We start from the raw sequence: 21,240 nt of genomic DNA, 5'->3' as shown, positions 1-21,240 counted from the left end.
GAGGTTGGAGGTGCACAAGGAGCTGGGAGGAGACTGGATAGGTAGGATAGCTGATCTCAACTGATCACATGGATATTTCATAGTGTATGGTATCATGCTCAGCAAATAGAGCTGGAGGAAGGAAGAAAAGGGGCATGTTCAGAGTGATGGCACCTGTCTTCTCAAGTCACTGCTATGTGTGATGGAGTCCTGCCCTCCTGGAGATGGCTGAACACCTGCCTGCCCATGGAAAATGAATTCCTCATTTTGCTTTGCTTGCACATGTGGGTTTTGCTTTACCTATAAATGTCTTTATCTCAGCCCATGAGTTTTCTCACTTTTGGTCTTCTGATTCTCTCTGCTATCCCACCAGGGGGGAGCGAGTGGCTGTATTGTGTTTAGTTGCCAGCTGGGGTTAAACCACAAGAAGAAAGGTACGGTGACACTCTAGCAAGTCCACTGTTGGAAAGAAAAGAAAGGTCAGTAGCAAGAACGGAACAATTTCCTTGCCTTTTAGATTTAAAAGTCCCAGCCCTTCCAGACACAGTGCAAGAGCAGTGGCGGACCCACCAGTGGTTCATGTCACATCCCTGGTCAACATTTCACCATCTACTGACAGCGGAGGAATGTGAAGTTTCCCTATCTCTTCCACATTGACATTTTCCACAAACTCTAAGGAAAATTTATGGGATTTTTACTAGTAAAGATATCACATCTACTTGGGATTTGGTGAGCGTGTATCATCCTTTCATCCATTGCCTCTGTGATACACAGCTGGGTCTTTCAAAACTTGACATCTCTGAGTTACACAACTGCCTGCAGACCTGGCCTCTCACTAGGTGACATGAAATACAAGTTACACACGAACCAAAATACAGATCCAGCAATAGCTGAATGAACAGATAGAAATCTGAAAGTGATTCTTCACTCCTTGAAACAAAACATGCCGGACAGCTGGAAATGCAATGTTTCAAACTTCTGAGGAACTGTGCCTGTGTCTTAGCTAGTCCGGAATCGCTGGCATGTGTGTCTCCTTGCTACAACAAGGTGATAATGGAGGATGTATTTAATGCAGAAGCCAGTGCAACCACCCAGATTATAATCCTTATGAACCATACATTGAGAACTGAGGCTGTACAACCCCAAAGCAATTGTAGGCAATTATGATTGGAAGTACTATTGCAGGATGGATGGTAGCTCCTAAGTCACTGTCTTGAGGAAAGCACTACCCGAGACAAAATTAGATATGCTTATCCCAAGTTCAGTATTTTTCTTCTTTTTGGGAGAAGTATTAAGCAGAATTGTGGTAAACAGAATAAAAGGAAACAGCAACATTTAAGTCAAATCAGCTTCAAAAAAATTAAATAAAACGTGCTATCAATGCAAACCAAGTGCAGAGTTGTTTTCATTTTCCCCCCAAAAGAGATGTTTGACTTAAAAACGTGGAGAGCTCCCATGCAGGCTAGAGTCATCCCCTCTCCCAAGCACTGGATTACCTCGCCCGACTGGAAGGTGCGAGCACCAGGCAGCTCACCTTTGCCGACCCTGGCTGGACACGAGGGGTGGGTGGGCGGCCTCAAAAAGAAACTCCTCCAAATCAGCGCATAAATGAAAAGCTGAATCATAAAATGTAATTGCATCCGAGGTAAAGAACCCCCACATTGCGGTGAATCACTCTGCGCTCCCACGGTTTCGGTCCGGCTCTCACACGGGGTCAAAGCAGGGCGGACACCCGGCCTCACACGCCGAGGGCCCCCGGCGCCCCTCTGTACCGTCAGGGAAGACCGACCCCCGCCGGAAAAGGCCGATTCCCACGGGAAGACCCCAGGCGCGCCAACCACACCGTGACCGGCACCCCCGCACTCCCCGCCCGCGCCACCGCCCCCGGCCCCCGCCGGTGACTCCTCCCTCGCGGCCGCGGCCCCTGAGGCCGCCGGGGCGGAACCGGGCGCCTACAAATGCGCGGCTCCGGTGGGACTGCTGGCAGAGCGGCGAGGGGGGCCGCCGCGGAGGAGCTGCTCCGGCCGGCTGGTCCCGGGCGGAGCAGGGTGCGGCTGCCCGCGCTCTCCCTCAGGGAGCCGGCAAACTTCCTCGGGGCTGGGAGGTAGAGAAGGCGCTGCGTCCCCGTCCCGCGGCTCAGCCTGCCCCTTTGCCCGGCTGCTGTCCCGTCCCGGCGCTGCCTGCGACCAGACCTGCCTAGCGCCCGCTGGGCTGGTCCCGGCTGCCTCCCATCGCCGCGACTGGCGTGGGGGCTGCCCGCCTCCGCCTCGTCCGGTGGGGCGCGGAGGGAAACCAGGGGGTCGTTTCCATGGCGATGGGGCCGCAGCCGCGAGGTTTCGGAGTGAAACTTTGCTGCGGGCGGGCGACGGGGGTCGACTCCAGGCGGCGCTGAGCGGAGCGGTCGGGCCGGCTGTGAGAGCGGCGTCGGTCCCCTTCCACCTCCCCGGCAGCGCCGCCGGGGGCGAGCGCCGCCCGGGCACCCTGCTGAAGAGCCGGGAAAGTTTTGCACCGCAGAGCCGCCGCCCGCCCACGTCCCCCTGGGCGGCTGCTTGGCGGTCGTTCCCCCGCGGCGGCTCCCGCGGAGCGCTGCCATGGCACCCGCCCGTCGCCGCGGGGCGAGCAGGGGGAGGCCGCCTCCGGCTGGCCGTGCGCTGGCGGCGGCGGGGGGGCGCGCAGCCCCCGGGCGGCGGGCGTCCTCCTCCGGCCGGCAGTGACCGCCCTGGCCCCGCTCCTGCCTGCTCGCCATGCCTACCCCCGCCCGCCTCTCGCCGAGCACGGTGCCGGGGAAGGGCGAGGGGAGCCGCCGCCCTGTCACTCCCTGAGCCAGCCGCCGCCTCACCGGAGAAGCCCCGTGTCTGACGGGCACGGCGGAGCTCCGCGGCTCGCTGCACCGGGAGGGCTGCGGGCACCGCGCACCTCCCCACAGGTAAGCGGCGAGGCGAGCGAGAGAGTCTGGTCGGTGTCTGCCCTGGCCTCCGAACTTCAGCCCGCCCGCAGGCGTCACCTCTCACCGGGAGCGGAGGGGCTGCGCTCTGCGCGTTCCTGCCGGCGGTGCCTGGGGATACGGGGCGACGCGCCCCTGCCCTCGGCGGCGAGGGTCAGGGAGGGAGCGGCACGGGTGGGTGGGTTTTTCCCTGCCAGAAATGGACTTTCTGCCTCCCGAACGGAGCGGGCTGGCGTGCCGGCGGCTGCCGCGCTCCGCGCAGCTGCTACACACCCTCTTTTGTCTGCGCTCGGTCCGAAATACTTTAGTGCTGCCGTCGCCTGCCCCGCCGGTCGGGATCCCGGCTCGGCCCTGCCCCGCCGGGGCTGCCCCCGGGCTGCGCCCCCCGTGCCGCTCCCGACCCGGAATTGCCCCATTGCCTTTAATGTCACAGGAGCTGGGCTTTCCTTAACCTTTGTTTGCGGGCAAAATGGTGGTGTGCTGGTTATCTGGAAGGATGAGAGACAGATGGGGATGACAAGGGGGTTGCCCTATTCCCTTGCGTGCGAGCGTAACTGGATAAATCGCTCACCGGGTAGATGTAAGCTTACTGGTGAGGCAGACTGAAACAAAAGTACTGCGAACAGCTCGGGTGCATAGCAGATACTCCTGATATTCTACTAACATAAACATTGTTAGTGTTTGCGCTTGAATTCAATACGTGTGCAGCTGTTGTGCCGATCTGGAATTGCAGTAGCCGTGTCTACTTGACACTTAATACTCTTTTGTATGCAGTATTTACGAAAAATGGGTTTTATTGTTCAGAGGCAGAGGTATTCCTTTAGTGCAGCGTTCTGTGTAACATGAACTACAAAATAACCTGTAGCGATGTAGTGGACTTATAATGCTCTTAGGACATGAGGACTATATTGCTCAATAAAATTCTGTCAGCTGAGATTTCTCTGCCTTACGTTGATGCTAGATCAGTACACTAGCAACTATTCTGTTATTTTTCTCTAAGTAGATGGTGCATACAATTCATGTGATGGAAACCAAGTGTCCAGATAGGAAGATGAATTGTTCTTTTTTTTTTTTCCTTCCTTTTAGTAGTTTTGGTGCTGCTTTGTAGAAAGTGTGAAAAAAGTCCTCCCCAACATTTAAACCAGAAAATTATATTTCCTTTGTATGTAACTGAAGTTCCTTAACGATGAAGCTAAAGGGTCATTCAAGTTTGGAATGGTTTGCTGTACTTTTGTTGCCAGGAAATGTACTTCTAGCTAAATACTTTTTAGAAGGTAATTGTTAGATAATTTTTTGTAATTCAAAACACGACTTACAATTACATGTTTTGTCCTGAAAATAGAAAAATACTCTCATGGATAAAGATATGAGGTACTTAGCTAGTAATTTGGGAAATAAAATCATATATAATTTATATTTTGTTGGCATAGAAACATTTTATTTGTTGCTCCTTGGTTGGATTGCAACAATGATCCAAATGAAAGTTGGACTACTGATGCATTCATTTAGCATGCTAGAATTGCTTTATTCTATGTACAAAAATGGTTTTGCCCAATATAACCTCACTGGAATTAATTTTTATTGAACCTCTGTAATCAGGTTTTAAAAAGTGAGCTGTTTGAATCTAATCCTGTGAAGTATGGAACTGAATAAAGCACTGAAAAGTTTGCTCACTCTCAAGCAAGTATGCAGTTCTAACTTCCATCCCAAATGATCACCCAAGGTCTGAGTTCACTGTGTACGGCGGTAGGTCCTGGTAACTTCAGTGATACTCTTCCTTGTCTTAACTGCACTACTGGACCTTCCCTGGTGCAAGCCCTCTGTGCGTGTGTGCTGCCTTTACTTCCCTGAATGCTGGGCCTGCGACACAAAATACCCGTGCCGAGTGCCGGTGCTCACCTCAGCCACATCTCATGGGGTGTATAGTCTCTGTTGGCTCTCACCTCTCTGGGGAGAAAGGGGAAAATGCAAAGTGAAAGTTGGTTAAGGAGTAAAGTACATCAATGCAACAGCAGGAGGAGACTGCTGCTTCTTGTGTTTTGTTCAGTATATTTTAGGAGCCGGAAGTCTGAAATGCTGAAAATCAGTGAAAACTCCCAGTAAAATTACTGAAACCAGACAAAGTTATAATATAAAATATATGAAACTTGTTGTCATGACTAGTTGACCATTTTTTAAAAAATAAACGGTAGAATCCTGTCAGTCTTCTCTGAAATAGTGGTAGAAAATGTAGTAGAAAGGGAACTTAGTTTCCTAGCTAGTGATGAAGATTTGTGCTTTATAAACAGATCAGTTACTTGTGATCTACATGTTTGATCTCATGATACTGGAACAGAGGGGCAGTTGCAAATAATTTTCTAGCTTGCAAGATAGGAGAGTAATGTAGGACGACATGTGTAACATAAAGGGATAAGTGTCTCATGCCAGTTTAGACATCTTAATTTGTTCCAGACCCCTGTATGAGGCTGGTAAACAGAGCCTAAGGAGAACACTTCTGGAAAGGCAGCTGACAACCTTAGAAATCTTCTACCTTAGAAACCTTCTACCTTAGAAACCAGTAGAATGCTACTGTTTGTATTACAGTTCTATGTAAAAGCCTTTAAGAAGACCAATCTATTCTCTGAAACCTGGTTAAAAATTCTGATGCTGTGTTATGATGAATATGGGAAGAAATCCCTTACTGTCAGGCTTTAGGGAGGTCCATTCTTGGTGTCCATTTATCAGCAGAATCTTTGTATTGCTTCCTCTGCTGCTAACTGCCTTTGAGTAACTCAAAGGTACTAATAAATAGTTGGGGAGTTAAAAATCTTTTTAGAGAAGTTGCAAATGCTCTCCAAGCCTACTAGAAGTAAATGGAAATTGCAAGTAGTGCTTGAGTTAGTGCTCTAGTTTTAGTTAGCACGTTAGTTGTACAATAAAAATGTAAGGAACAGTTTGTGGTCTTCTTCTTTACTGGGTACAACCCAGTAAGAACCTACATACCCAGAGATTGTGTGGGTTAAATGGAGTGTTGATTGCATGGAAGGGTGAAATGCTGATAAAGTAATTGAATTAAACTACTGAGCAGATGTTTTACGCTGCTGTTGCTCTGCCCACTAGTTTTACTAGCTCCTTAGTGTCCACCATTTGAGGAATGTGTGAGAATAAGCACTGTTCTAAACGTTCATGCTGAGGCTTCAGTATAGCTCTAAAGCAAGATGTTGGTACTCTATTCCATCATTAACTATTTCCACATCAGACAATTCAGTAGCAGGTGCTCTAACTGCTCTCCTAATAGGTGAATCTTGCCAGAGGCAGCCCAAGTGATCTGGTGACATAACTTAGCACTGAAATACTGATGTTAGATAGATCCCTTAGTGTGAGTGAAATTACACTTTCTTTCCTGAGCTTTCTTATATGATCAGTGATTTTAAATTATGTGATTCATAGATGCCTTTTAAAAATCAAGTTTTTCTATTTTTTTGCACAGCTAGCCAAATGGGATGGATAACCTGCAGTACAGAGCTACTTGAAGCCTTTTATCTGCAGCAGTAGCAGAGCATGTTTGTCGTGGTTTTAAAATGATTCTTTGTCCAGAAGACATGAGAAAGAAGAATGTTTATTCTCAGTCTTTTCCTCCATCCATCAGTGTTTCTAGTTGGGGAAAGTTGTTATTCGTTTTTCTGCATGTTTAGTACCTAAAAAAGTGTGACGAGGGGTGTAAAGCCACCTAATCAAAACTCGGCATCTGAGGAGCACTGCAAATGAGATGTAATGGTACAGCAGAGATTTTCAGGAAAAACAGACTTGTGGAAAATAAAGCAATAAACTACCTTTTATGGTATAAAGATTCTGAAAAGTCTTATGTGAAATGTAAATGGTTTTCACTTTACTCTCTTGTGTCTGTCTATATCAACGTTTTGTTATCATTTATATACAGCTGGAATTGTTCCTTTTGTTGGAAGTGTGACCATTTTTTTCCAACTGAAAGAAGTAGAAATAAGGAGATATTTCTCTAAATGGTCTTTTAATTTTTCCTCACTAAGCTGAATGATGAAGCTCTTACTGAACGAGAAAAAACAGGATTTGGTCACTTTAATGAACAATGCTTTAGATATACGCAATAATCAGATTTTAAAAGTCTCAAGAGATGTAAAATATAGCATAGGTTACTTTTCATAGGAGTTAGTTTAAAGACAAAGTGGAAGGAAGGAGGAAAAATCCCTTTTTATATGAGTTTGTTTTTTCTAGTTGCTGTTTCGCAGGTACAGTTGGGCTGAGCATCCCAGTGTTGTAGTTTTAAAACCCATTGATAAAAAGTGATGAAATTTGAGTCAGTTGAAACTGTGTTCATGCTGGCTGTGAAATGGGAAGGACATTTCAACAAAGCATTGATACAGTTGGGTGCTAATACCCTATCAGTTCTGACAATTGGTTAATTTCACTAAATTCTTTAAGAAGTAGAGATTTGTGCTTTGATACCTAGAAATCTGTAGCATTAACTCAGAGAGTGAATGTGATACCAAACCAAGTTTTTTAGAGCTTTTCGATAGTAGTCATACTTCCTTTTTCTACTAAATTCCAAAAGTAATTTTAATTTCTGTTGATTTAAACCACCATAAAAGCACATTAATTAGAAGCCTGTTATAAATGTCACTTATTATGCTGAATTTGATATCACAGTGGTAACAGTAATATAGGGGTTTTTTTCATATTCTTCATGAATGTGTCTGAATAAATCGCTCTGCTTATCATAATCAGTTCCACATTGTTGAGGAATGAGTTTGTAGCTAGTTAATTTTATTGCTTCCATTTTGCCGTGTGTTAAATGAGAAAAAGTGCTATTATTTGTCCATCCATCTGGTATAAAATTGTCGCTCAAAATCCTGGAGTTTTCTCTTTCCTTTGAGTAATTCAAAGTAACAAAAGCACATCACATATGTGATGTATGTGTGAAATGTACAAGTTCATTCCTTCATAAAGAGGGATGAAGGCAGCCCTGTGTGTTGGGGCAGCATTTTACTCCAGCAAACAAGCTTTCCCAAGGGTTGTTCCTTGGAGCACACAGGATGTACATAACAGCTTCTCTAGTTGCTGTCTTTTGTATAATCTTGTGCTGGACAAACTTGGTGCATAAGGTGTGAGGCAGCCCTCCCTTTGGAAAAAGGGACACATTCTGCAAGTGTGCTTTCTAGAGATGAATGTCATGGTGGGGTCGGCTGAATAAACCTGATACAGTTTGAGATTTGGCAGAGATGTGCTTCTTGCGATAAATTATTGTGTATTTAGCAGTTGGCTTGTTTCACCTGAGGTGTGACTTATTTTTGTAGGAAGAAGTTAGATGACAGAAAACAGACAGAAAAAACCCCAAAAAACAACAAACCCAAGGAAGAAAGCAGGAGAGGGAGAAGGGAAAGGGGAACAATGAGCAAAACACGAAGTGGAAGTACTGAAGATAGAAAAAATGTGAAGGCAGAAAAAGGATGAGGTGTAGTAAGTTGCATTTCTAAAGAGAAATTATGCTACGTCCAGTGTTATAAATGGAAAGCAGCTCAAATAATGGAGATAAAAATAAGAGTAAAAGTAAGAATAAAAGATGCAGTGATATTTCTTTTTTGAAGCATCTCATGGAAAATCAGACTGGAAAATGAAGAGATTAATTATTGTCTCGCTGAGATGCATTTTAAATGAACTGTCTTTGTTGTGTAGTAAGTAAAATGTTCTGCAGAAATGATGCTAAACACTTCTTCCAGAAGATACACTGTAAGTAAATCAGTTCAGACAGACATAAGAAAGCGAAGGGAGCTATGAAGGATAGTTTGCTTACACAGATAGAAACTACATTTTGAGTACTTGAAAGTTAGGTGAACTGCTGTTTTCATTTTCAAGCAGACTAATATACTCTAAACCCAAAAGTTATCACCATGTTGACTATGGAATTTGTCATTGTCTCACAGAAGACCAATAAGCACAATGAGAACATACTTCAAACACTGGATAATTAACTGGTATTTATTGTGAATACTTAGCTACCCTACTTGCACAGATTTTTCTTTCTAACATGTTTTTCCTATATCTGTGTAAAGAAACTAATGAAGCCATGACATGTTTTCTGGCCATGAGGTCAGCCAGAGTGGCCTGGCTCTGTGTGGGTGGGTGTTAAACCGTCTTTGAGATGGTCATATCCAAATTAACTGTTTAGAAAGAGCTTCTGGACTGAACCAGCTAAGTGCCTGAGAGGGTGCTAGCTGACCTTGACCACAAATGTCCCTGGCATCCTTGTGGTAGTGTGAAAGAGACATGTTGGGTCCCACCACCTGGGCCAGTACTGCACACGAGATCCATGACTTGTTAGAATGTTTTTCCATCTCAGCCAAAACTATCTTACTACAATGATCTTAATATACACAGATTTTAAATAGAAGTTATGTTAAAATATGTTAAAAGCTATATTTGGAAGGCATTGTCTGCTCTAATTATATTAAAAGGAATCTAATGTCAGATTGCTACAGTAACTTCAGTAATATGGAAAATGGAATTTGGAACTTTGTTTGGATACACAGAGTTTGTGGACTTGGTGGAACAAGATACTGGGATGCCAAGAGAGTGACCACCTTGTGGGAAAGGAGGCCAACAGCATCCTGGGGTGCATTAGGAAGAGCATTGCCAGCAGGACAAGAGAGGTGATCCTGCCCCTCTACTCAGCCCTAGTGAGGCCTAGTGGGCAGTGGTGTGTCCAGTTCTGGGCTCCTCAGTGCTAGAGAGACATGGAGCCCCTGGGGCAGGTCCAGCCCAGGGCTGTGAGGATGACTGGGGGACTGGAGCATCTCTCTTATGAAGAAAGGCGGAGGGGGCTGGGCCTGTTCAGCCTTGAGAAGACATGACTGGGAAGGGTCTTCATCAATGTGTATGAATATCTAGAAGGTGGTGGCAAGAGGATGGAACCAGACTCTGTTTGGTTGTCCAAACCACTAAGATGAGAGGCAATGGGCAGAAACTGATCCATAGGAAGTTCCGCCTGAATATGAGGAAGAATTTCCTTACTGTGCAGTGACTGTGCACTGGAGCTGATTGCCCAGAGAGGGTGGGGAGTCTCCCTCACTGGAGATATTGAAGAACTGTTTGCACCCAATCCGATGCAATGTTCTCCTGCTTGAGAAAGGAGGTTGGACTGGATGACCTACTGTGGTCACTTCCAACTTCACTGATACTGTGACCATACTCCCAAATGGATTACAAGAGATTTGCCAAACAAGCACAAAACTTACACACAAAATAAACATCTAGCTGACAGTTTCTTAATATCATTTTTTTTTTTTTTTGCCTGGTGCTAATAGCCTGTACAAAGATGGCTAGCAGATATTAATAATAAACATCCAGAGGCCTAAGGGACTCTTTTTGGGAAGTCCTGTCTTGCCTGAATAGAGTTTATAGACTTCAGAGCAATAGAATCACTTTGCATTAATTCAGTGCCAAAGTGCTTTCCCCAAACCCTTCCTCTGACCCCTAAAAAGTATTTGCTTTGCTCTTTGCCAGGAAGACATTTCTTCTCAAATTGCTTTGCAGGCGCCTATTCTGAATTTATTGCCATTCTTTTGCTAATTCAATACTATTCTCCTAGGACGTGGCCTCATTAACTGGTGCCCATGGTGGAATATCTGCATACATTGCTGGAACATAGTTCAAGAGACTATATTATATTAGAAAGATACGGGTCCCATCCAAGCCTGCAACCAGTATGCATACCAATTAAGTTACACACAGAAGCATTTACTGATTAAGGACAAGCAATGCTGTGTTTTGCAGAATGCCAGTTTGTAATTTTTTTATTGTCCTACTGGCTGTACAGTTGAAACCATAATGAAAAGAGGTTATAGCTGAGACTGTAGTTCTTTTCTATTTAAGTTCTTAATCTTGTGCACTTTTAAATTCAGATTAGTGTTTGATTGGTTTTTCCCTGTGAAATTTGGAGATTATGGCTAGATGGCATTACGTATATTATATAATTTCTGTAAAAATGTAAGATTATCATAAAATCAGATTTAGACAATGAGAGGCTGGGCCCAGATGAAGTAGTATAGCTTTCTGTTAATGTTTTGTTGAGCTGCTCTTATACCATGCAAGTGTGTGATTATAGGTTAGGAAAAAAATTCTCCTCTGAAAGGGTTGTCAAGCATTTTAACAGGCTGCCAAGGGAAGTGGTTGAATCACCATCCCTGGAGATGCTTAAAAAGCATGTCAATGGTGGCATGTAGAGATATGGTTTAGTAGTGGACTTGGAAATCAGTACTAAGGTAACAGTTGGACTCATGGTCTCTGTGTTCTTTTTCAATCTAAATGATTCTATGACTTCATGACATATGACTGTTGTGGTTTTTCCTACTTTCTCCAAAGAATTTTGAGAGTACCTAATCTTTGCTTTTCCAACCATTTTTATCAGTATGCATGTTACTAAGTATTTACCCTGTGTTAAGGAGGGCAAACTCCAAAGGAAGAGAGTGGAGCTGAAAGTAGTCTGTGTGAGCCTTAGTCTCTGCAGTCCTTCCACATCCAGAATCCAGAACCAGACCTAGACCTACACTTAAGGAAATCTCTTTATCTCTTTTACAGAATATTCTAATTGTTACTAGGAAAAAATTGATGCTGAGTAAGGTTTGTCACCTTGGTTTTCAGGTTTGCGCTCAGGAGGTAATTTTCAGCTGAGAATGCTGAGTGCTTGGGAAGTGGGCCTAACACATTGCTTGAAACTCCTTAAAAAGTCAAGATCAGCATCACCCTCAGGTTAAATATGGCTTTGTTAAACCTTGTGACTGAAGAGATGGGCTTCAGAATTCAATTTGGAGCTTTTTTCCTTAATCTAGCTATTCTCACAGTTGAAGAAGCATTTACTGGGGAAATGGGGAGGAAAAAGAAAAAGGAAAATATGAAAGGTCTGCTACAGCAGACTATGAATTCAGCTGGGGAAAGTGAGAGAATCTAGTTAAACCAGTTGAGAAGGCCCTTGGAGAGGGTGCTGATGTTATGGAAATTTGGATTTGAAGATTTTTCTGATGAGTCATGTGCTCTGAAATTAGTTGAGAATGTTGCCTTTCCAACAGTAAGACTGTGCTTGGGAATGCCCATATTTCCAAAAGTATGTGGCTGAAACTCTTTTAGGACTCAGAGGCTTGTGGCTTCTCGGGTTAGACCTGAAGCTAGGAGGTCTGGGTAATGTTTATTATGTGGGTTCTTTGGTTGCTTTATATTAGTAGTCTCATGGTTGTGCTTAATCACCTACATTTGATTCAGCTACCAGGCATTCAGTAGCTGTGTGCTGTAGCAGAAAACTCACACAAACTGACACAGTTTATTATACTTTGGTAAAAAATTGTAGGTAAACAACTGTAGGTAAATTCTGAATCCTTGACAATTGCAGGACTGTGAATATAAATGGTATTATGAAGGCAGAATGTAGATATATGGATAGGTCAGCAGTACAGCAACAACCACAAACATCAGTTATTCTATAGCGACAAGACTATAATTTTTGCAAATAGAATCTTAGACAAGTAGTAGGGTGGCTCTTATGTGAGTGAGTGGAAGAAGTGGGTCTTATGTAGTGTGGCTAGAAGTATGTGTGGCATTAATAACACTGCTTTCCTTCATGTCTTCCAGTAAATCCACAAGGAATGATGAGGCCAAGTGTTTGCATTTGCCAAGGTTAGCAATTTAGAAGAGAAAAGATATGGTAGGAGTAAAACCCAGGTCTTCAGCAGTGACAGCAGAGGCTTTGACAGCATTTAAAGGGCCAAAGGGGTCAGATCTGTTGTGCCTGTTGTTTTCCAGAGGTTTGAAGCTTTAAAACTCTTCGCAAACACTCAGCTTAAAACAACTTCTCTTCAACAACTGCATTGCTCTGAAAGATTGTCCTTAGCATGGTCATACGCATGTTTGTACTGCTTCTTGTCCTCCTTTTCACCATGTTTCTGCTTTTTAGACTATGAGGTACTGTGGCTGCTGTGCTGTGGGGAGTGTATCCTGGGAGGGTGTTCACTCTCCAGCCCGCATACACTGATTCACAATATGGAAGGTAGACAGGGGGTTACAGAAACAGGTTTTCACAGAGGTTGCTAAGATAAGCATGAGGTTCAGGTCTTCAAGATTTTTTATCTAGATCTTGAGGCAGTTTGTTTTTTCAAAAGCTGAGATTTTGAGCATGTAATCACATGGACCTTGAAGTGAAGGTACTGGTCAGGTTTCTACAATTCCTATGCCTAAAATCTCATTTTGATAGGAAATTACGTTCTCAGACAGCAACATCAATGAGAGGATGAGACGGAAAATGTCTACAGATCCTACTTCATACATTTCTTCCTGTTTCAGATACAGTGAAGTTTCCCTTAAAAATAGAATTTGAGATTGGGTCAAAACTGTAGAAATGGTTGGAAAAGAGTTTAAAATCACTTTCATGTACGTCACATGTAAAACCATGTGTCTATGATTAAACAAGCTCATTGTGTGCAAAAGTTAGGGGATGACTGTTGCTGAGCATAACTTGCTTTAAACAGATTTTTCAGAAGGATTATCAGTCATCATGATCAGACTGAAAGCAGAAAATATGAGCCACAGCAGAGATCTGAAAAACAAACAGAGAAATGATCCTGGATTCCATCAAAACGCAAAAGGTTATACAACTTCGTGTTACAGCTTTGGGAGAGTGATAAAATTGAAGTTGATGAATGACTTCTGTTAATAATCTTGTATTTGGCTTGTGTTTTAGTTTTCAGGATACTTTATTGTAAAACTTTATTGTAAAACTTTTTTATTGCTCATTCTTGATATGGATTTTGTTTGTTTTTACAGGCAGACTGCATATTTATAGTACAGCAACTCTCTACATTCTGTCTGGCTAGCTCTTGAAGAAGGAGCATGGAAAAAGCATGGCTATGTAGACAAGCTAGTATTGCATTATTTGAATATTTGTCTGAATCTAATGTGGCTCTCCTGGCTGATATGACAGTAATTTCTGTTTTTCTCAAGCGAACCTGCCTTTTCCATATATGAGTGTCTATGTATGTTTGTGTGTGGGTGTGTGTATAAATATGTCTATATATTTATCTTGGGACAAGACTGGGGAATTTGTGCAACTATTTCTCCTCTTCATTAAAAAAAATAAAATCAGGTAGTGGGTTTGCTTCATATGGAGGCTTTAGGCCCTACTTTTTTTTGTTTGCTTCAAAGAATAACTGCAGAAACACCTTAATGCTGTCGCCCTATTCTATGATGTGAACCCAAGCCACTCCTGTATTGTATAGATGTAGACAAGATACCAGAGTGTAGTAAAACATGTAACAATCTCATGGACATGGTATTTGTAAGATGTAAGGTGTGATGATTGCTGACCTACTCTGTTCTTCTGTGAAATATTTCTTTAATTCCTTCAGGTTTTTTGTGTCCATGCAATGCTCTCTTTGTAGTGTAGGAGATCCGTCCTATCCTCCTTTGCTTCACATCTCCTGTTTTGCTGTTTCCTACATCAGAGCAGCAAATGCTTCAGGAATCAAATGGTAATCCAGCTTTGCTTATATCTAGGGTGCACACAGCTAGGAGTTGCATACTGGACCCACTGAATGACTCCTTCAAAGCTAACTTTTAGAGTTGTATAAATTAAAGAGGACAACAAAGACATAAGAATTTGGATTCTCTGCTATTGTTACATTTTGCATCAGTATAAATCCTTGATTTTAGTGAAAGTTTTAATATATGTCACAAAACTGGTGGAGGGTTAGATATTGCAGATTGAGTATTTGATGATGACAGTCAAAAATTGTCTTTTCCTGCTGTGAGCTCAGGAACACTGTAAAAAGATTGAATTATTCTTGTTTGGTTACTGTTGCTCTGGTAGTGTCTTGAGATCCTGGCTATGTGAAGTTGCAGGCAGATTTCTGATGTATATCAACAAGGTTAGGATGTCATTCAGTATATTAGGTAGTCGTGGGCCTATTGCTGGTTCCTACATGGCCTAAAAATGTCAAAAATGTTTTCTGTGAATTATGCCTTTATTACACAAGTGAGACAAAACAGCAGCTAGAAGTGTTTTAGTTCAAAGCCATGACAATCAGTTTTTGCTAATTAGCTGCCATCCTGGGAAACCCCCAAAGCCTTCTAGCATGTGCTTTCTGCAAAGATGACACTCTAGTTTATCTATATTTTTTTGTTGTTATTGTCTTAATGTGCCTGAACATATGCTTTTATCAGCTGGATTTTAAAATGTCTGTGTTCTAAATTTCTAAATGATATGAGTAACATGCCTGAAGTAGAATGAACTTTGGAAGTTCAGATTTGGAAAGAGGGATTTTTTTCCATCTAATACTCTTTTATTATAATAGAATATTACGAACCATATGATAGGTTAATTAAGTTAATAAAGGTATTAAGAGGATGTGTAGTTTTCTTATTAGTGACATTCAAACTTTTAGTAGCAACATAATGGGTAAAATGTCTCTTCTAGTCCAGGAGAAGCACTTTATAGAGAACTTTTAGAAATGCCTTAACACAGGTACTGAATACTTTCTGTGGCCAGTAAATTTCAAGAGGTGACATGTTCATTCTGAAAAAAAACCAACAAAAACTCAAAAAAACCCCAACCAAGACAATTCATGAAAGCCCATATACCTCATTTCAAAAACAGTAGTAAAATTTCAGTAACTTTTACAGCCCTGTGTGCTTGAGCAGTTCAGATTGGAGGTATAGGAAGGGTTTTATATATATGTGTGTTGAGAACTTTTTTTCTTCCTTAGGGTTCTGCAACCCCATTTCCTGGGGTTGGAAACGCTAATTTTCTGTGATCTGACCTGCTCCTTTGTATGACATAAGGGTGTGAGAGTAAGAGGTCTGTACCTAATAAAGCTCCTCTCAGAATACACTCTGATAGCTATTGGCTGCATTTTGGAGCCTGTTAACTTCTGAAAACCTGTTAACTTCTTTCATCTACTCAGCCGTATTCATTGATCCAGAAGAAAACATTCCTTCCAGCTTCAGATGTGAAAAGAAGTGAGTGAGTGTGCATGCTTCCATTGACACGCAGTCACTGGGGTTTGAACTGCCAGGCTGAGGTCTTCATTTTCTCTGCCACAGGTCAGAGTTTCAGCAGGTGCCAAGGCAAATTTGGGCTTGCTGTGAATATTGGTGTTTGTGATTCATTAGGCCTAAAGTGTCTTGTATGAAAAGGGGTAAGAGCAGCCAGTTGCTAAAGTGATGTAAAATCTGTTGCATTCTTGTGCTGGACAATTTGTACTGTTGCTGTTGTTGAAATGTCAGTATTAAATCTGTAGTGCATTTCTGAGCTGTTTCAAACGCAGAGTTGTACATCTGTAATTTATACAACATATATATATATGTATCTACAAATAATATATTCAGAACGTGGTTGTCTTTTTATGGAAGCACAGGCATAAGAATCTTGTCAATGAGGAGTTTGTTCCTGGCTTTGCCAGAGTTGGCCTGTGACTTTGGACAGCTTCTCTGACCCTGCCTTCCCAGAAATGCATAGAAACCTTGTTCCCATGTTATTTTCATCCCTTTTAAGAATATGATCTTTAGTGTCTTTTTCTTCAATTTGCCTGGCTGCAAAATGGGGATATTCCTGTAGGAAGTTTGCCATTCTTTCACACCCATGAGGATTTTTCAAGACGTTTGTATAACGGGTGCTATGTAAAATCAAATCAGTGTTATATACCATGAGTGGAAAGAGCCCTGTCAGTGTTGGTACCTGAGCAGAGTCATTAATCCTAGAAGACATCATGCACCAAAATGTATTGGAAATCAAAATATTGAAACTGCAAGTAAAATTACAATCTAAGTTGGAAATATTTCTAACAGTGCAAAGAATGAATTTAGGTATCTTCTAAGAGCCAGATTGTCTCTATTAAAATCAAGACTGTTTCTGAAATAAGTAATTCATAGAGGAATTATAGACTTGATACAGAAATCAGAACTGAATTTCCTTGCTTATGTATGCAGAAGAAAATGATCTTTTCTGGCCTAAAATATCCATGCATATACATATTTTTTTTTTGGCTGAACACTCAGTCATGAGTTTGTGGCTAAATAGTACTTTTCTCTAGAGGGATTTAAATTCCATCAAACATATTATTTTGAACTGTTTAATGTAAGCTTGTTATGTAGACAAACATGATGGCCCAGCTGTTTACTTTAGGCAGCTCTTTCCAACTGTATGGATAAACACATGTTGAAGATACTGCGGTTCTCCAGCATGCACCTCCTTGGATAAAGTTTATATTGCACATGCTCAACTTAGTGAATGAAACCAATGTGTCTAAGTAGAAGCAAAATTCTGCAGACACTTCATGCCTCTAATGCACTGTTTGTGTTTGGCAGAAGTAGGATTGGTGTTGGTAAGCCTGTCAGACAAAATTCAGTACCTTTGGTGATGCCTGAGCTAATGCAGCATGGGACATGATGTCTATTGGATATGTGCTTCAGATATTTCCATGCAGGTTGGGATAATTGACTCAAAACATGTAAGTACAGGGGCAGCTGTCATGCAATGAGTTGCAAGGAGCACAGTTTATTGTATAATGTGGCATACAAGCAGTTTGGTAATATTCTTCATCATTTGGAGAAAGACTTGAATCTTGTGTCTTACATGACACATACAGCTAAATCATTTCACCATTTTCAGAACTGTTTCTCAGTTGAAATAACAGTCTTTCTTTTGTCTTCCTTTGTGGTTTATAGGAAAATCAATGCAAATTGTGTATGTGATCTAACTCTGGAGCTAGTGGTGGAGGCTTTTGCAGCCTTCGTTATTCCATAGTTCTGTGATTTAAGAATTTGTGATTTTGGTTTATATGAGTGTAAGAATGAGTCTAAACACTTTGGGGCCAGGTGGTTGGACAGAGATGGATGGATGGATAGATAGATAAGAGTTTGAGCCATTCTAGATGTGAAGCAGTCTCTAGACACCTTTACTGACTGTGGAGATGAGGTTCACTGTCTGTCTTAACACTTCTGTGAAAGTTGTGACTTCAGCCCTGGTGAATTCCCTGCCTGAATTCTTCGTTGTGCATTGGCTCAGCAGTTCATCAGGAAAGCCTGAGACTTACTTCTGGGAACTGAAGGAAAAACAGCTGAAAGTTTGATATTCCTTTTTTTTTTTGTCTTAAAATATCTTCTTTGTGGTAGATAATTTTTTTCATTACCAGTGTTGCCTAATATTGCAAGAAGTTCATCAGGACAACTTTCTAATAGATTTTTGACAGCTGGAGCATTATGTGTGGCCTTGGTATTAATTCTGTGTCCTAGCTTGACTTCCGACTATCTGGAGACATCTGCCAGTAAGAGGCAATAATTAACTGCTTGTGTTGTTCAGAAAATGTTACTGGTCGGAAAAACAGTTGGTTGCTAGTGCTGGATCATTGTATGACTAATTGTCAGGCTAACTTTGAACGAAATAAATCTGTGATTAAATATTTAAGGATGTATTTTATCATCTCAGTATTTAGTGACAGAGCTTTTTGGGTGGCAAGCTCCTGTATTTGCATGAGATTTTGGGGACAAGTCTGAGTGGGAAGACAGGGAGATACCCTCTCTACTATGGGGCTACATGAGAAGTTTGCCCTGGAGGGGAGGGTGGCACATGCAGGACAGTCAGTAAGGGTGCTCTTTTTTTTTCCCTGAGACAATTGCCCTTTTTGCCAGCTAGGACCTTTGATATCTCTGTTCCTGGAAGGACACCCAGAAAGAAGAAGTGTCACTGTAAAACTGCCTTTTCTCTTTCTTGCAGGCAACTCCTGTTGGCTGAGTCTCAGTTACTCTTGTCCACTGTTAAGCCTCAAGTGTGGGATTTGGAGATTCTGTCCAAGGAACTAATGAGGAGAGATCATTAGGACATTATGACTATTTGTGTTTTGTTCTTGGTGAGATGTTGGACCGCCCCACTGATAGACCTGAGAGAAGGAAGGTTAGACATGCCAGTTTTTCCCAAACAGAAATAAAACAGATGAAAATGTGGTCTGGCTAACTAAGGAATGAAATGCGATTTTTAAACATAGTTAATGCCTCTAGTATCTCATGCAAGTGCTATCTCAAATAAACAGTGTAAGGAGGAATCCATATTTCATAAGCAAAATAATGCTTTGGCTATTTTAACAAAGATGGTAAAAATTACCAAACACACTATTGGTGGAGAAATTGGTTTGACTTGTTTGTGGGATAAATAACAAGTTGAAACAAGTTTGCACTAGCACCTACTGAGAATACTATGGAGAATTACTGTGTTGCCTGTGTGTTTGCAAGGTTAGACCAAAAATGTGGGTAAGATTTCTTACTTTGTTCACATGTCAACCCATGATGTGGTGGTCTCAAAGAGTCATCGAGAGTTTGACTGTTAATTTCAGTGGAACCAAGATTTCATATGCATAATTTAATAGCATAAATATCTTGTTTGTTCTAAAATTTTCATTTACTACCCAAAACTCCTGGACTTTTGTATTTGCAGAGTCTAGAACTGGGCTCAAAGTCTGATTTTCGTGATTAAATATGAGTAAACTTTGTTATTGCCCAGATTCATAGCTTAATATGATTGTGCAGTTCTTTCTGACTTAATCTTTTTTACTAGAAAAATAATTTATAGGAGAAAGATTGACAGAATATTATGTGAAACATTCAGAATTATCCCCATTCTTAAACATGGTGTCTTGGTTAATAATGGTGAACTGAGGTGGTAGTCTGCAAAATCTGTGTTGCATAAAGAAAGGGTTTGTGATATATTTTTCTTTAAATGGTATTTTACAGTTTTGCACAGAATAGATCATTATTCTTTGTGTGTGTGTATCCTGTTCTTTCATGTTACTGTAGAGCTGGAACAGATCACAGAAGTCATGTCCCAGATATACCAACAATCAGCCTAGAATTTATATGTATGTAAGAAGTTTCAGATTTTCAAATAGTTAAAAAAAATGAATGTCACTGTTGCTATATATTTTCCCCCAATCTCATTTAGCAGTGAAGCAACCAGTTTTTTGGTGAAGTTTTCACAAAAAGATCAGACACAGTTTCATAAAAGGCCTAACCTATTATATTCTGACAAAATTACAAAGAAGAATTTACAAAAAAATAGCCAAGTAACTGCCTAACTTGGAATTTTAAATGGAATTTGGAAAAGGAAACTATTTCCTTGCAATGGTACAGAATACGGTGTATCACAGGGAAGAAGAGAGGCAGGGCTATTTAGAATAATCATCACGTAAAATTTTGTGGTAGGTGACAAAATCAGCTGGAGCTGCTGGACTAGATTCTGTCAAGCCATCGTGATTCATTCTTGTATTCAGTTTTATGTGTTATAAATTGCAGACTCAGGTCATCTTTCAAAGCAAAATATTTGGAAATAATTTAGATCTGCAGCTATCTAGTTAGTTCTAAAGTTCATCTTTCCTGCAAACCGAAGGTGTCAGTGCAGAGTGAGGTACAAGGAAAGTACGGAAGAAGCTCAGTATCTTTGGTGAATAATCTTGAAAAATATCAGTAAGGAGTATACAAGAATTACCAAAGAATGACAGATTTTCATAGCGGTTTCTTCATTATAATGCTTAGGGAAAGAGAGGTGAGTCATACTCTGGATCCATTTTATTTTTCAGTGAACTATGGGAGGTTTCATTATGCTCGGTTTGACTTTAACTGCAAAAGCCCTTCATCTGGAGTGTATCTGACTGTAGTGATCATTAGCAATGATTATTCTTTAAATTGAGATGCTGATGGCAGAGGAAGTGGGAGATTTTATGGAAAGGATATCAAGCAGCCTTAATATGCAGACATACAAGTTTTTCATAGTGATTAAAAATATACATTCATGGTCTACTTTCATGTAGGTTTCCCGAAAATATAAGAATTTATATTATAGCACATGATTAAAATATTTTGACAGTTGTATAGTCTAGTCCATCATTTGTCTGCTAGTGAATGACAAGTCTTTGCAGTCAGAAATACTTTGACTCGGTACACTTCCCCAAAATCTAATGGAAATGATTTGTTGTCAAATCATTACAAAATAGTAAGTTGTCTTCAGTGGACCTTTCATAACGATCTTCCTCTAGAACTGTGCATCTCATATTCCAGTTAATCATATGTGTTCACATTGGACTCTGTCAGCCACATGCACAGAGTTATGCTAAATGTTTGGATGAATGTGGAGAAAAAAGAAGCACTGGATCTCAAAATGCAAGGACAGACATGAGGACTAGTTTTCTGTTGTACTTTCTCTGGGATGCAGCTTCCTCAGACAAACGACAATCCTTGGTACCAGTGCCTGGAGGGCAGGGCTATTAGTTTTCATGGGA

General features: G+C 41.6%; 1 protein-coding gene across 1 annotated transcript in view; it reads left to right on the top strand.

The window, feature by feature from the left end:
• Positions 1-2,774: 2,774 nt before the first annotated feature.
• Positions 2,775-21,240, top strand: part of TMEM200A (transmembrane protein 200A) — a 58,410-nt gene continuing 39,944 nt past the window's right edge. Inside the window, exon 1 of the mRNA XM_066179194.1 lies at positions 2,775-2,905. The gene's annotated coding sequence lies outside the window, so the exon portion shown is untranslated. The remainder of the gene's footprint in view (positions 2,906-21,240) is intronic.

This window comes from Chamaea fasciata, unplaced genomic scaffold (genome assembly GCF_029207755.1).
Source record: "Chamaea fasciata isolate MVZ Bird 193981 ecotype frontalis unplaced genomic scaffold, bChaFas1.0.hap1 SCAF_3, whole genome shotgun sequence".
Taxonomy (NCBI): Eukaryota; Metazoa; Chordata; class Aves; order Passeriformes; family Sylviidae; genus Chamaea; species Chamaea fasciata.
The sequence above is the reverse complement of the archived record's forward strand: the minus strand, read 5'-3'. Positions and strand labels throughout refer to the sequence as shown.